At 55.8% G+C, this 16,417-nt stretch overlaps 1 long non-coding RNA gene across 1 annotated transcript; it reads left to right on the top strand.

Moving 5' to 3' along the window:
- Positions 1-12,755: 12,755 nt before the first annotated feature.
- On the top strand, positions 12,756-15,103 carry LOC133355229 (uncharacterized). Its single transcript, XR_009756675.1, has 3 exons — positions 12,756-12,987; positions 13,499-13,626; positions 14,986-15,103. It is a non-coding gene; the product is annotated as an uncharacterized LOC133355229 (long non-coding RNA).
- The last annotated feature ends 1,314 nt before the right edge of the window (positions 15,104-16,417 follow it).

Here is a 16,417-nt window from a genome sequence, read left to right as displayed (position 1 = left end):
TTATGTGCATTTGTCTGTATGTGGAACGTCTTTCGCGCACCGTACGTAGCCAGCCATGCAAATCGGAGGTGTGGGTGAAGGACGACAAACCCAACGACGTGTATTTTTACACGGATATTTATTGGGCATTTTCACGTGTCCGGCAATTACAGGGAAGGGTGCGACAGGTTTCTTGAAATCCCCCTGCCCCACCACCTCATCCCACCCAGCAGAACGCATTGGGCACAACCACCGTCAGTCGATGGTCAGGTGGCGTGCGGCAAAGTGTCAGTCGGGTGCTTCCAAGACATCCGGAAGAGGTTGGCTACGTACGGTGCGAAAGAAGTTCTAAATACGTACACACAAACGTTTTTACATCATTAACGCCGCGACTTCAATGTTCGGTGCCCGAATCTTCCCAGAGGAATGGACGCCCTCGTCCATATCCGGCGGCGGTGGCGGTGGTGGCGGCGGTGGCATCGGTGACGGCGGTGGTGGCCATGGCGTCCGTGGCGTCCGTGGCAGCGGTGGGGAAGACCGGCCAGATGAGACGACGGAGCTTCAGGATTTGCCGCCGCTCAAGAAGGAGGAGGAGGAGGTGGAGGGGGGGGAGGGGAGCGTCGCCAACGAGTGGGGTTCTGACGATGGCCGCTCCGTGGACGAAGGCGAGAAACCCCCGGCGGAGGAGGGGGATGGCGAGGAGGAGGAGGAGGCGGAGGAGGAGGAGGATTCCTCGCTCTCCCAGAAGCTTCTCGTCAAGGAGTTTGTTCTGATGAAGAAGGCGCAGATGCTCGCCGACATGGCGCAGGACGACCATAGGAAGAAGCACGTGCGTCGTGTGTGTGTGTCTGTGTGTACGTGTGTGTGTGAGTGTGTGCGTCGTGTGTGTGTCTGTGTGTACGTGTGTGTGTGTGTGAGTGTGTGCGTCGTGTGTGTGTCTGTGTGTACGTGTGAGTGTGCGTCGTGTGTGTGTCTGTGTGTACGTGTGTGTGTGAGTGTGGGGAGCGGTAGTGTAGCGGTTAGCGCGCTGCGCTATGAACCTGGCGACCCGGGTTCGATTCCCGCTCACGGCTAACACCAGTGACGATTATCTGAACCGGTCCTGGGCCTCCCCTAGGTCGACTCAGCCTTAAATGAGTACCTGGTGCGGTGTGTAAACATCGCCACTAGGGAGACAAAGGCGGTCGGGCGTGGTGCTGGCCACCCACCCCCTCGTGTACCGTTCCGGCCTTCATAGGTGCTCGCTAACAGCACTTGCCCCTACAGTCTGTTCAGGCTATACGGGGGATCTTTGGATCTTTGTGTGAGTGTGTGCGTCGTGTGTGTGTCTGTGTGTACGTGTGTGTGAGTGTGAGTGAGTGTGTGTGTCTGTGTGTACGTGAGTGTGAGTGTGTGCGTGAGTGCGTGTGTGCGTGAGTGAGTGTGTACGCGTGTGAGTGTGAGTGTGTGCGTGAGTGCGTGAGTGAGTGTGTACGCGTGTGAGTGTGTGCGTGAGTGTGTGTGAGTGTGTGTGTCTGTGTGTACGTGTGTGTGTGTGTGCGTGAGTGCGTGAGTGTGTGAGTGTGTACGCGTGTGAGTGTGTGTACGTGCGTCGTGAGTGTGTGAGTGTGTACGTGTGTGAGTGTGTGCGTGAGTGCGTGAGTGAGTGTGTACGCGTGTGAGTGTGAGTGTGTGTACGTGCGTCGTGAGTGTGTCTGTGTATGTGTGTACGCGTGTGTGCGTGTGTGTGTGTGAGTGTGTGCGTCGTGAGTGTGTCTGTGTGTACGTGTGTGTGAGTGTGTGCCTGAGTGCGTGTGTGCATGGGGTGTGAGTGTGTGCGTAACAAGTGTGCGTGTGGGGAGTGGTGGTGCAGCGGTTAGCGCTACGCTGCACTACGAACCCGGCGACTCGAGTTCGATTCCTGCTCGCTGCCAACACCACCGGTGACGATTATCTGAACCGGTCCTGGTCTCCCCTAGGTCGACTCGGCCTCAAACTGGTACCTGGTGCAGTGTGTAAACATCGCCACTGGGGAGACAAAGGCGGTCGGGCGTGGTCCTGGCCACCCACTCCCTCGTGTGCTGTTCTGGCCTTCATAGGGTCTACTCGCTAACAGCACTTGCCCCTTGTAGTCGGTTAAGGCTATTCGCGGGATGTGCGTGACGAGAGTGTGAGTGCGTGATGTGCGTATGCGTGCATGATGTGTGTGTGTGCGTGCATGATGTGTGTGTGTTCGTGCGTGATGCGTGTGTGTGATGAGCATGTGCGTGATGTGCGAGTGAGCGCGTGCCGTGTGCGCGTGTTGGTGTGTGTGCGTGTGTTGGTGTGTGTGTGCGCGTGTTGGTGTGTGCGCGCTTGCATGATGACAAACACCCCGCGTGTTCAGTTAAACTCGTTACGCGCCGCTAAACTCGTTGTGTTGACCACCGTGTGAACTGCAGCAGATGCACAGGAGCTTGATGATCTCCGGGGAGGACTATCAAGATGTGGACCACAGCAAGATGAGCATGAGGCAGCTCCTGTACTGGATTCCCAGCAACAACCCAATGCTGTGAGCACACGGACAGGAATTTGTTCATGATGTTGTTGTTTTTTTGTTTTGCCAAATTCGAAATCGCTCGATTGCCATTGCACACAGACTCAGGTGGTTTGACCGTGGCTACTGATGATAACCGTATGATAGTGATGTATATACCGTGTTGAATATGATGATGGACGTACGATGGCGATGTAAGTGCGATAACGATGATCATGACGATGATGATGATGATGGATGTACGATGGTTGATGGACGTACTATGATGATGACGGTGGTGATGGATGTACGATGGTTGATGTACTTACAATGGTGATGAGCATACGGTGGTGATGGACTTACGATGATGATGATAATTGTTTTTTTACCCTTTTATCTGGCAACAAAACTGACACTTGTTTTACAAGGAGTCATGTTTGCATTGACCACAATACCTGCGGTCGGAATGCAAACAAAAACACTCTGATAATGTATGCACTGTCCTTGAAATTGATTGGTTCACACCCGAGACAGCTTTTCTTAGAGCCTAGTCTCACATGGTGTTGGACCAGATGACGCCAAAAGGCACACAATAAAAAAAAGGTTTCAGTTTTGTTGCCAGATTAAAGGGTAAAACACCAATTACCATATTTTGCAACTGGCAAAGGAGGTTCCAATGGTGATGATGATGACGTTGAACGGACGTTACCAGCCTCGTGTTTCCGCTTTGCACCGCAGGTCGGCTCTGCAGGAGGAACAGGAGAAAGTCGTCGCCAAAGAGTTACGTCGCTTCCATTGATTTCGCCTCAACCGCTTTCTATTTTGGGGGGATCGAGAGGGCCAAAGCCTCCCAATACTGGAGGCTCAGCCAACTCTTGGTAAACTCTTAAACATCAGAGCGGTTTTCTGGGTTAGATCGTGTAAATATATAAATGTGTCATTGAACCCGCCACCACCTGACACAGCCAATTAGTGAGTTTGTCACGTAAACAGAACGTGCCCAATTAAGTTACTAGTTCCGCACTAATTCATAGGTGCCCCATCAGTCTGTTTGGGCTATACGGGGGGGGATCTGTCTTTGTCTCGCTATCTGGCAGTGGAGAACGGTAGTGTAGCGGTTCTCGCGCTGCGCTATAAACCCGGCACCCCGGGTTCGATTCTCGCTCAAGGTCAAAACCAGTGACGATGATCTAAATTGGTCCTGGGCATCCCCTAGGTCGACTTGGCCTCAAATGAGTACCTGGTGCGGTGTGTAAAAACATCACCATTGGGTGATGGATACCCACCCCCCTCGTGTGCCATGCCACCCTTCATCGGTGCTCGCTAACAGCACTTGCCCCATCAGTCTGTTAAGGCTATACGGGGGATCTTTGTCTACATGGCAGTCAACCCATGGCACCTGGGTCTGTCCGGTGACTTCCTACCAGCAGCGAGCCCTTAAAAGTGTCGAGTTGATGCCGTGTTGACATCACCATGACTTGGTGGTGAATGGCGGTTGTGGTTGTTGTTGTTGTCTGTGTCTCTGTGCCTCTGTGGTGCAGGCGGACAATCCACCTCGCGGACAAAGCGGTGGCGGTGCCGCCGCGGCCGGAATGTCCGGCGAAGCCGGAGGTGGTGGCCAAGGCCGGCGGCGTTGACGACGACGATGATGGTGACGATGGCGACGACGGTCTGATGGTGCCCAGGGTGCGTGTGGGTGAGGACGGCACGCTCATCCTCGACGATGAGAGGTGTGCGGTTTCTCTATCACTCCCGCGTTGACTCCGCCGCCACCACCACCAGTAGCACCACCACCACCACCAGTAGCACCACCTTCAACACCACCACCAGTATCATTGCCACCTCCACCACCAGTAGCACCACCACCACCAACACCACCACCAGTAGCAACACCACCACCACCACGTCTAAATCACCCGCCCCCCTCCCCCGAAACCTGGAAAATCGATTTTTCTTGATATTTATCATAGATGATCCATAGAATGGGTGTTATTATTATTATTTGTGTAGTGCTCTATTCGAAAAGCTTAATATTTCTCAGCCAACCTCCCTCCCCCCCACCTCCCCCGTCCACCTTGAGAAGTCTCTTGATCCGGCTCTGGCCTGGTGCCTCGTGAAGCCATGCCGGGGCCGGCACGGTGCCGGCACAGCCACGGCAAGGCCTGGCACAGCACGGTTGTGCTGCCAGTGGGAAAAATGACATGAGTGGCGGTTATTGTTCGCCGTCGTTTTTTTGTAGTCGTTGTCATTGTTGTCATTGTTATGGCCGTCATCGTCGTCCTCGTTGTCATTGTCATTGTTGTCATTGTTATGGTCGTCATTGTCGTCATCGTCGTCATCGTCGTCATCGTTGTCATCGTCGTCATCGTTGTCATTGTTGTGGTCGGCATCGTTGTCATTGTCGTCGTTGTCATTGTTGTCGCCGCCGCTGTCGTCGTTGTTGTCGCGATTGCTGTCATTTGTTCCCGCCGCCAGCCTCACGGTGCGTGTGCGGCATGCCGGCGAGGACGACGCCAGGGTGGCGGCGGCGCTCGCCGTGGAGGCGCTGCGCGAGGACGGCTCCTCCGCCCGCTACAGCAACTTCTCCAAGCACGTCGCCACGCGGAGATGGAGCGACAAGGGTACACGCCGTCAAACCCCCCCCCCCCTCCGCAAGCACCGTCACCGCCGCTACCACCACCGCTGCCACCACCACCACCACCGCTACCGCCACCACTACCACCGCCACCACCACCACCGCTACCACCACCACCACCACCGCCACCACCGCTACCACCACCACCACCACCGCTACCACCGCTACCACCACCACCACCACCGCTACCACCACCACCACCGCCACCACCGCTACCACCACCACCACCGCTACCACCACCACCACCGCCACCACCGCTACCACCGCTACCACCGCCACCACCGCTACCACCACCACCACCACCACCACTACCACCGCCACCACCACCGCCACCACCACCACCACCGCCACCGCTACCACCACCACCGCCACCACCGCTACCACCACCACCACCGCTACCACCACCACCACCACCACCGCTACCACCGCCACCACCGCTACCACCGCCACCACCGCTACCACCACCACCGCTACCACCGTCACCACCACCACCACTGCTACCACCGCCACCACCGCTACCACCACCACCGCCACCACCACCACCGCTACCACCGCCACCACCACCGCACCGGCCGCGGTCAGAGACGAGCGGTGTCCACGCCGTGACCCCCCCCCCCCGCCCCCAAAGACGAAGATCCCCCATGTAGCCTCTAACGGACTGTTGGGGCAAGTGCTGTTTGCGAGCAGCACCTACGAACGCCGGCACGGCACAACGACGGGGTGGGTGGCCCGCACCACGGCCGGCCGCCTCCCCGGCGGCGATGTTTACTGCACACCACAAGCGGGGACTGATTATTGAGGCTGAGCCGACCTAGGGGAGGCCCAGGACCGGTTCGGATAAATCGCCCCCGGTGTTGATGGCCATGAGCGGGAATCGAACTCGGCTCGCCGGGTTTGTAGCGTGGCGTGCTGACCCCCCCCCCCCCCCGCGCTGCCACCCCCCCACCCCTCCCACGTCGCCGCAGAGACGGAGCTGTACTTCCTGGCCATCAGCATGGTGGGGACCGACATGTCGATGGTGTCCCACCTCTTCCCCACGCGCAGCAGGCACGAGCTCAAGGTAACGGCCGGGATGCTGGGCGTGTGTGTGTGTACACGTGTGTGTGTGCACGTGTGTGTGCGCAGCGACAGACCAGGTAGCTTCCACACAGCGTTACGCAACCGATGAAAATATATTGCTGCTCGACTGATTCGGAGTGAGACCTCTGCTGTTAAACTGGAGCCGGTCATAAGCACACTGCCCAGGTATGGGAAACTCTCCACTCTCTCCACTACTGCCCCATCACCGATTGGGAGTTGTGGGGGTGCAGTGTCCAATGGTACAAATTACCCAGGCAGATGCTTAGTTTTGGTGGGGCTGATGGTAAGGCCCCATCTCTTAGTGGCACGCTTCAGTCTCAGCAGCAGCGTCTCTAACTCCTCCTCTGAATGAGCAGCTCTCGCTCCGCACCAAGCTTCAGGTCTTCTCGGCCACAGTCATTCCCTCCCTTCTCTACGCTTGCGAAACGTGGACACATCAATGGAGCATCTTCACTTGTTGGAAACATTTAGGCTGGCCTGCCTACGACCCATCCTGGGTTTAACCAGGCTGGAATGTGTGAGGAGCTCACATCCTTGAAGGATCTTGGCAAAGTCCCATCGGTGAGATCCTCCGGCAGGCAAGGCTGCGTTGGCTGGGTCATGTAGCTCGCATGCCCAGCCACCGCATGCCTAAACAGCTTTTGTTCGGCCGGATCGAGGGGGCTAAACGGGTGCGGCACGGGCTAGAGAAGAGATGGAGTGATGTGGTATAGGAGGACGTGGAGCTGAGTGGACTTGCCGATGACTGGTACCAGCGGTGTCAAGATCGGCCTCTGTGGAGGAGGCTCGTGAAGGACGCTACTGGGCAGTTGGAGGCAGTCGCCCTCCAACAACAACGGAGGGCGGAGGAGCGACGCTCACATCAACGAGCGGAGCGCCGGGTGGCTAAAGCACAGCAAGTTGGCACAGTAAGGGGCACAGGTGGTGCATCAGCCAGTCATCTCGGTCATCTCGGTCAGTCAACCTGTGGCACCTGGGTCTGCCCCGTGACCTCCTGCCAGCGGGCGTTCGACACTTCACGTGGCCTCAAGGTGCACATGGCCTGGCACAAGCATCGTGGTGACGTCACCGCCACTTAGTGGCGAATGGCGGTTGCTGTTGTGAGTGCACCTGCACAAACATCACTCTCTTACCTCTTCCCCTCTCATCTCACTCGACTCCCCTCCAGAAACGAAAGCTTTCTGTTGAACCTCCCCCGTCTGTGGCCAGCGGGAGGTCGCTCACTCTTCTCTGCTGCCTCCACAGTCTAGAACTCCCCCGCCCCTCCCCAGCTGTTCCCCTCCCGGTCCATGTTTAAGTCCAGACTTTCACATTTGTTTTCCTCTTGCCTCCGACTGAACGCTTCTTTCTTTCTGCACCGCGCCCCACCCTGTAATTGTATCGTATTGCATTATGGGTGTGTGGTTGTGTATGTGTGCTTGTGTGTGCGCGTGTGCGATTGTGTACGTGTGCGCTTGTGTGTGTGTTGTGTGTGTTGTGCGACCGCAGAATAAATTCAAAAGGGAGTCGCGTGTCCACCCGTGGAGGATAGACAAGGCCTGCAGTAAGTAAGAGCGTAAGTGAGGGGAGGCGCGGGGGGTGGGGGGGGGCCGGTGGGGGGGGGGGCGGCCGGGGGGGTCGGAGGGGATGCGGGAGGTTCGTCCACGTCTTGCGAGTATCGTTGCAAACTGCGAGATTCGTATCCCTCCCTGACTCCGTTGCTTCCGCTTTGCTTGTGGTGCGTTGGCTGCCCGCACGGCTTGGTGGTACGTAGGTGTCTGTGTGTTGTGAACCTTTTTCGCACCCTATGTCGCCAACCGTGCCAATAGGAGGTGCGGGAGAATACCGCCGTTCCATGGCTGTGGTCAGTATGTTTACGTTATTATTGTTATTAAATTCCATAGTAAAGTCGTCATTAATGCTGCCAATGAGAATATAATTTATCTTCTTGGTTCTTTCGGTAAAATCACGTAGAAGGGAAGTAATAAAATAATAAAAATAATAAAATAATAAAATAATTCTCACCGGTGAGAATTATTTTATTATGTTAAAATAATTCTCACCGGTGAGAATTATTTTATTATGTTTTATTTGTATTATTTTATTACTTCCCTTCTACGTGACTTTACCGAAAGAACCAACAAGATGAATCCCTGCAGTCACGAAAGCTTTAAATCGATAAATGAATATAATTTTATTACCGCTTTATTGTTTTTCTACCTTGACCTTGACATACGGCGTGTGAGGGAGGTCGCCGTCCTTCCGACGTTTGTTCACTCCCCGCTAATGTGACCGGAGTCGCTCAGAGTTTTATCTCATGCAACCAATTGCGCGAGTCGTCCTGAACTCCGGTAGGCGGGGGGGGAGAGATGGATGAGGTGGTCCCAGGCCTGTCCCCCTGCCACACCGGGAAGTTTGCCAGCCGTGCCAATAAACATATTTTTTATACCAGGTAAGGCCCACTGAGCTATATAGCTCTGTTTCAGAAGCGGCCTTGCCATCACCAATGATCGCTCAGTAGCAGCCAAATGTAACCTGTAAAAGGAATTTTTTTGTGTGTCTATCTGTGTGTGGCCGACACTTGCGAGGGATTTGGCTCGCGAACCGTGGGGTTGACGCTTAAAAAAAGTACCCAGGCAGCACGGCATAAGCCACGTGGTCAGCCAGCGCTTTAAAGTAGTTTAATTAGCAATTTAGTGCTGTTTTAGTTTATATATCTATTACGTCGCCCCTCCGAGCGCGCCCCAAAGCACGCATCTGCGCGTGCACGCCCCTACCAAGTCACACGCGTTCGGTGGGGAGGAGGGGGCAATTCTCATCCGTGTGGACACTGCGCAAGGTAACACACGCAGATATACAGCTCCCTTCAAACATTTATTACAATGACTGTTTGCTCGTTACTATTCCTGTTGCCTCTTATTCCCCACAAACTTTGCGCTTGCCACCACTTCTTTACGTGAGGGATTGACACTTGTGCACACGTTTTCTCTTTTAGAATAGGTACCTTTATAAATATCGCTGTTCTGCTCACAAAAAAAACACGTTTGAGGGGAAGAAAAGCCTATTTCTGTACTCTTGAGGCGTTAACGCCGGGTACTTCCCACTAGTACTTTATAAACGCACATTGATTCTAAATGCAGAGGGGAAAAACTGGAAGACCCGGAGAAAAATCCACGCGGCCATGGGGAGAGAGAGAGAGACGCAAACTCCAAAATATACAGCAGGCGTCAGGGTCGGGATCGAGCCTATGACCTCCTGCATATCAGGCGAGGCAGTTAACATCTCGCCACTGCGGCGTGCCCCCCCCCTGCCGTTTTGTTTCGCCCAGTGGAGAAGAAGCCGATGGACAAGGAGGGCTTTGTCAAGCTGCTGGCCGACGAGGAGGAAGAGCGGAAAAAGAAGAAAACTAAAAAAAGAAAACCCCGCAAGAGGCGTGCAAAACTGTCGGGTAAGTGTTGTTTTTTTCTCTCCTCCGCGGTTTTGGTATTCGACAACAACGTCCGACGTTTTGCTCCCGCGCCCCGCGAGAGCTGTATCGCCTCGCATCGTCTCGTTCCCCCCCCCCCCCCCCGTCTCTCTCACTCGAATTGTCAATCTCATTCTCTCCGTTGGCTCACATTTCCACGTGGCCTTCCGAAAATGCCCACGCAATGATTCATGAATAATCAATGACAACAACGACAACAATAACTATACTTGCATTTCATAATAATTTTGATAATTCTAATGTATAATGCGCGTTCCGTCCTTGTGTGAAGATTGAAACACAACAAGCGACGTACCTGGCACAGTAGTGCGTACGCTGCGCTGCAAACACGGGCAGTCGGGAAGCAATACAAGGCCTCTGATTGGTGCCCCAGATCTGGGAGAGACTACATGGGGGTGGATGACGGAGAAAGGGGGGGCACAGGGGGGGGGCACAGGGGGGGGGGCACAGGGGGGGGGGCACAGGGGGGGGGCACAGGGGGGGGGGCACAGGGGGGGGGGCACAGGGGGGGGGCACAGGGGGGGGGGCACAGGGGGGGGGGCACAGGGGGGGGGGCACAGGGGGGGGCACAGGGGGGGGGCACAGGGGGGGGGCACAGGGGGGGGGCACAGGGGGGGGGCACAGGGGGGGGGGCACAGGGGGGGGGCACAGGGGGGGGGGCACAGTGGGGGGGGTGCGGGGCCTGGAAAAGGATTGGCTGGAGACAGAGATTTGAAATCATTGGAGGAAAGATGCAAGCGCAAAGGGCGGGGAAACGAAGGTTTGCTTCACAGGGTAAATGGTTGAAAGAGAGAAGACAAAGCTCGTGCCTGAAGTCGGTGGTCGTGCGGCCAAATGAAGGATGTTAATAAGTATAACCCGTAAAAACAAAGTTTTTCACTATAAATCCTTTATATGCGTGGTGGCTAGAGTCCTTTTGTCCTCTGGCTTGAGATGGCTGCCACCTATGGGTCAGATGATTGCATGGCAGCATTAAGCAATTGGTAATTAAATATTGTATTTTTGTCCTAAAAAGTGTAAAATTTTGGAAACATTTTTTCACGAACATTAATTGTCACGCACAACGAGTCTGTGTGGAAAATGTCAGCTCGATTGGATCACGGGAAGTGGGTTAAAAAACGACCTAAAGATTTGCACGGTCCTAAGCAAGCAAGCAAGCAAGTGAACTTAATATAAAGGATTTAAAAACTTGACGAAACATGTGTTGGTCGTCATTCCATCCCAGGATCCCAATGCCCGCCCAATGCACGGAGAGCCAGGAAACTAAAAGTTACAGAACCAAGGCCACCGACGAAACTAAAGAGGGGTGAGGCCAGTTTGTAGAGATGCGCTTGCTTGCTTGCAGCAGAATCTCATCTCAAACATTGAACGGGGTGCACCCCTCCAACCCCTACCCCTCCAATCGGCAGCTGTCCCTGCGCAGCAGCAGAAAGCTGACTCTCAGCTCCTGGCCTGCATGCGGAGCATCGGTCTCGCGACTCTCCTTTTAGAATGATCCGGAGTCGTTTTTTTTGCAACAGCCGGGGGGGTCGGGGGGGGGGTGAGGGGGGCGATGACCACGATTGTGTTTTTCGTGATCGCAATTTAAGTAATCTGCAGTGTAATCTTCCGAATCCTGAAAAAAATGGGGCCAGTCACACCCGCACACACACACACACGTCGGGCTGCTCTTGCGAATGACGTGGCAGGAATTCTTTGTGTCCGCTGTGTGGTTCGTACATACCGCTGTGTGGTTCATAAACCAACACGCGAACTCCGGTCATCCTCGCAGCAGCAACAGCAGCTGCGGCTTGTGGCTAATCAAAGACGGTGGTCACCGCATCGCGCGGCGCTTTCAGACGCGCTTCTGCGGCCGTCTGGAACACTCTTCCTTCCGATATTAGGAAGCCACTTTAGCTGTGCAATTTTAAATCATCATCTAGATCGAAAAACTAATTTCTTCAAGAACTGCTTGTTGTGTTTTAGTTTGTTGTCCTTGCCCCGCATCCTCCGATTAGCACGGTTGGCTACGCACGATGCGAAAGAAGTTCAACGTACATACAGGTGTAGTGGCATAGCGCCGGCTGCTGGCAAAAAGTGGAATCTGCGGCGTATGGCAGTACTGACGTCAGCAGGCCACGATAGACACGAGCGGGGGACATCTTGGGGAAAGGTCACAGAAGGGGCCCATCGGGAAGCCCCAGGAACCAGAGGTCGCAAACCGGTTTTGATTCCTTACCCGTACCCGTACCCGGCCGCACCAGGGTTGCAAACGGATACCCTACCCGAGACCCGGCCAGGGTATCGGGTAGGGTACGGGTACGGGTACCCGATTGCGACCTCTGGGATGAAGCCATGTTGCAGGCGTGGGTGGGTTGATTATAGGAACTTGAATTGTGAGAAGAGACAAGACGTTGGGAAATGAGTGACAAACGGTTACTCACCAGTGACTCACGGCCTACCCATACCCGTACCCGTACCCGGTGGCACCAGGGTCGCAAACGGGTACCCACACCCGGCCGGGTATGGGTAGCCGGGTATTGGGTAGGGTACGGGTATCGGGTACCCGATTGCGACCTCTGCCGGAAACCCGCTGGTAGGTTCCGGAAAGGGGGCGTGGCCGGGGGCGGAGCGAGGCCGCGCTGGGAGTATAAGAGGGATCCCTGTGGGGGACCACGGGGCTGTTGTTGGAAGTGGGATCCCCGTCGTACTACTCAAGATCGTCATCGTCACCATCTCGTCGTCGTCTTCACTATCCCGGGGCGCCGCTAGTCAGACGGCCTACCAACTGTCCTGACTAAGTAGTGCCGCCGACAATAGACGGTCTTCATTATAATAGTGTGCACCCACGCAGGGAGTGTGTTATCCCAATGGTGCTTGCTAAATAAAGAAGTGCCTCCGAGTCTTATTGTCTCCGAGTTGAGTCACTACACATACAACACACCCCCAGTGACGTAACAGCTCCCCTCTCGCCACCGACGCTCGTGCCCCAGATGACGACGAGGAGGAGGAGGAGGGTGGTTTGAGCGGCGTCGAGCACGACGGCGACAACGGCGGCGAGGACCCAGCGTGCGACGAGGGCGGCGGGAAAAAGACGAAGCGGGAGAGGCGGAGAGGCGCGAGGGAGGCAACGGCGGCGGCGGCGGCGGCGGAAGTTGGCAGCGCCGCTCCGTCCGGAACGCCGGCGGCGAAGAGGAAGAGGAGGAGGAAGACGAGCAAACGGAAAGATGGAGACGTCTCTGGACAGGCGGCGAGCGGCGATGGCGTGGATCAGCCGCTTGCTCCGGAGGGCGGCTCGGTCGGCGCGGGGGGTGGTGATGACGACGCTGCCTCCTCGGAAACGGTTCCTGGAAGGTGAGCGACACGTGACCCCCACCCCCCACCTCCCACCCCGACCACCCCGAAAGACAAAGATCCCCCGTATAGCCTTTGACAGACTGTTGGGGCAAGTGCTGTTGGCGAGTTGCACCTATGAAGGCCGGCACGGCACAAGGTGGGGTGAGTAGCCAACACCACACCCAGTGGTGATGTATACGCACACCACAGCAGGGTACTCATTTGAGGCTGAGTCGACCTAGGGGAGGCCCAGGGCCGGTTCAGACAGTCGTCACTGGTGTTGGCCGCGAGTGGGAATCGAACTCGGGTCGCCAGGTTTCGTAGCACGCACACATGCGAGAAGGGCGATGAGCGTCGTGCGTGCTGTTGCTGCTGCTGCTGGTGCTGGTGCTGCTGCTGGTGCTGTTGCTGCTGGTGCTGCTGTTATTGCTGGTACTGCGACAGGGCCCTTGCACCCTTGCGGCCATTGCAGCCGGAGGGGGTGAATCATTTGCACCGTTCCATCGCGCCGGTGGATTTTTGCGCCTAGGGGCTGCGAGGTTCGTGCGGGGGTCGCCGAGAAGAAGACGAGGAAGAGGCGGCGGAGACGGAACGACGAGGAGAAGGAGGCGGAGCAGAAGGAGACGGAAGAAGCGCCGGACGGGAAGGCGGCGCAGGGTAAGGAGTCGCGGAGCGCCGCGGTGGCACCGCGTAGGGTTGGCATGGGCCGTGGCTCGAGGCCTGGACTCCAGCCCCCTCGCGGTCCAATTTCCCCACTCCAGTCCTCCTGAAGACGCGCCCAATACACACCGTGCATGGTACGCACCGTGGTGCCGAGATGTTAACTACCTCCCCTGGTACACAGGAGGTCGTGGGTTCGATCCCAACCCAGACGCCTGCTGTATATTTTTGCGGTGTCTCTCTCCCCCCGGTCCCGTGGATTTTTTTCCACATTTAGAATTGACGTCACACGTTTAGAGTATTTTGCTGGTGCTATGAATTTCCACGTGATGATGATAAGCTCACTAAATTGAGCTATCATTTGTGATAGCCAGGTCGCTTCTAATAAAGAGCTACCTAGCCCAGTGGGGCCTTACCACGGAGAGAGAGAGACACGCAAACTCCAAATATACAGCAGGCATCTGGGTTGGGATCGAACCCACGTGCCTCATGTACACCAGGCGAGGTAGTTAACATCTCATAGCCACTGTGGCACCCCACACCTCTCTCTCTCTCTTGCTCACGTTCTCTGGGACCCAGAGAAAAATCCACGCGACCACGAGGAAAGAGAGAGAGAGACACCACAAACTCGATGGGTGGATCAAAACCCTTGCTTGTCCAAGCTCTGCGGTCCTACGCATTGGGATGCTTGGCCAGCTCCATCGGTGACTGATTTGAACGCTCCGTGGGAGGAAACCGGAGAATCCCGTAGAAAATCTCACACGAGCCGGGGTGGGGGGGTGATGATACTCCATCCCCGTATGGATGGAAACTGATGACGATAAGTCCAATTCCACTGGCTGTGCTGCCATCAGACCCTGATGACGCCTAGAGGAAAGGGGAGAGGAAGCTTCACGAATTCGTGCAATCCACCAGCCCTTGCTACAGTGCCGTATATTCTGAACTTCTTACGCACCGTACATGGCCAACCGTTATAATTGGAGGTGCGGTGTATGTATGTGTGTACGTTGAGCTTCTTTCGCACCATACGAAGCCACCCATGCGAATCGTAGCTGTGGGTGTGTACCGTATGTTGAACTTCTTTCACACCATACGAAGCCGACCGTGCTAACGGGAGGTGCGGGGTTTTCACGCGAGCGTTGCAGGATTACGGCTCTACGCCCGGGTCAGATGCAGTTGCACGGCTTGCACGCCCGACCGACGGCTACGCGAGTAGCCCAGCGACAGCGGCAGCCGCGTCTCTTCTCAGCGTCTAGGGAGGCTCCCAATTGGCACGTCGCTTGAAACGACGTCGGCGAACCCGCGTCGTCGCAAACCCACGTGGTTGGTTCCCTTTGTCCTTTTTACTTTTCCTAGAAAAGAAAAAAGTCAGGAAATCGAAGAAGATAAAAGTCAAAAACGATCACGGCGACCGTGATGGAGACGGCCAGGAGGAGCCTGCCCCGGACTTCACTTGGTACGAGAAAGAGAATGGGTGCGTACCACGCACCATGCATCCTGGGCACTTCCTAGCAGTCCAGATTGTAAGACGCACCAAATAAAGTTATACAGACTCGCACAGAAACCCACAAACTCATACAGAGAGCCATAGACTCATACAGAGAGCCACAGACTCGCACAGAGACGCATAGACTCGCACAGAGACCCACAAACTCATACATAGAGCCATAGACTCATACAGAGAGCCACAGACTCGCACAGAGACGCATAGACTCGCACAGAGACGCATAGACTCGCACAGAGACCCACAGACGCATACAGAGAGCCACAGACGCATACAGAGAACCACAGACTCGCACAGAGACGCATAGACTCGCACAGAGACCCACAAACTCATACAGAGAGCCATAGACTCATACAGAGAGCCATAGACTCATACAGAGAGCCACATACTCGCACAGAGACCCACAGACGCATACAGAGAGCCACAGACTCATACAGAGAACCACAGACTCGCACAGAGACCCACGGACTCGCACAGAGACCCACAGACGCATACAGAGACCCACATAGACTCATACAGAGACCCACATAGACTCGCACAGAGACCCACAGACTGGCACAGAGACCCACAGACTCACACAGAGACCCACAGACTCGTATAGAGACCCACATAGACTCACAAAAACCCACAGACTCGCACAGAGACCCACAGACTCACACAGAGACCCACAGACACGCACAGAGACCCACAGACTCGCACAGAGACCCATAGACTCACACAGAGACCCACAGACTCACACAGAGACACACATAGACCCACACAGAGACCCACAGACTCGCACAGAGACCCACAGACTCGCACAAAGACCCACAGACTCGCACAGAGACCCACAGACTCGCACAGAGACACACATAGACCCACACAGAGAACCACAGACTCGCACAGAGACCCACAGACTCGCACAAAGACCCACAGACTCGCACAGAGACCCACAGACTCATACAGAGACCCACATAGACTCACAAAGACCCACAGACTCGCACAGAGACGCACAGAGATGCACAGACTCACACAGAAACCCACAGCCTTGCCGCTTCCCTCCGACGTTGACTAATTTGTGGCACCCACCTGGAGCAGAGACCCTGGAGCAGCGGAGGAACAGCCGAGCACGGATCCAGGAGCTGAGGTGGCAGAACCCCTGTCTGTGGGGACCGCGGTCGGGCCGAGGAGGGGTGGACGGGGAGCCCGGGGTGGGAGGGGAAGCCGAGGGAGAGGAGGGAGAGGAGGGAGAGGAGGAAGAGGAGGGAGAGGAGGAGGGAAGGGGAAGGATGTGGCGAGAATTGT

This window comes from Lethenteron reissneri, chromosome 50, assembly GCF_015708825.2.
Source record: "Lethenteron reissneri isolate LAM-NWPU_2019-01 chromosome 50, ASM1570882v1, whole genome shotgun sequence".
Classification (NCBI taxonomy): Eukaryota; Metazoa; Chordata; class Hyperoartia; order Petromyzontiformes; family Petromyzontidae; genus Lethenteron; species Lethenteron reissneri.
This window is presented reverse-complemented; position numbering and strand designations above follow the sequence as displayed.